Here is a 366-nt window from a genome sequence, read left to right as displayed (position 1 = left end):
CATACATACAGGCTGGGGAGTTCCCCTCTTGAAAGCACAGAGGCAGAAAGGGATCTTGGAATCATTACTGACTCCAAGATGAACACGAGCCGCCAATGCCAGACCGCAGCCAGCAAGGCCAGCCATACCTTGTCATGCATCCAAAGGTGCATCTCAAGCCGGTCCAGGGAGGTGATGTTCCCCCTCTATGCGACTTTGGTCAGGCCGCAGTTGGAGTACTGTATCCAATACTGGGCGCTGCACTTCAAAAGGGATGTGGCCAGCCTGGGGGGGGTTTCGAGGAGGGCCCACCGCTTGGTGAGAGGGCAGCAGGACAGGCCCTATGAGGAGAGACTGATGGACCTGAACCTGTTCAGCCTCAGCAAG

The sequence above is a fragment of the Alligator sinensis genome, unplaced genomic scaffold (assembly GCF_000455745.1).
Source record: "Alligator sinensis unplaced genomic scaffold, ASM45574v1 scaffold417_1, whole genome shotgun sequence".
Taxonomy (NCBI): Eukaryota; Metazoa; Chordata; order Crocodylia; family Alligatoridae; genus Alligator; species Alligator sinensis.
Note: the sequence above shows the minus strand (reverse complement) of the source record.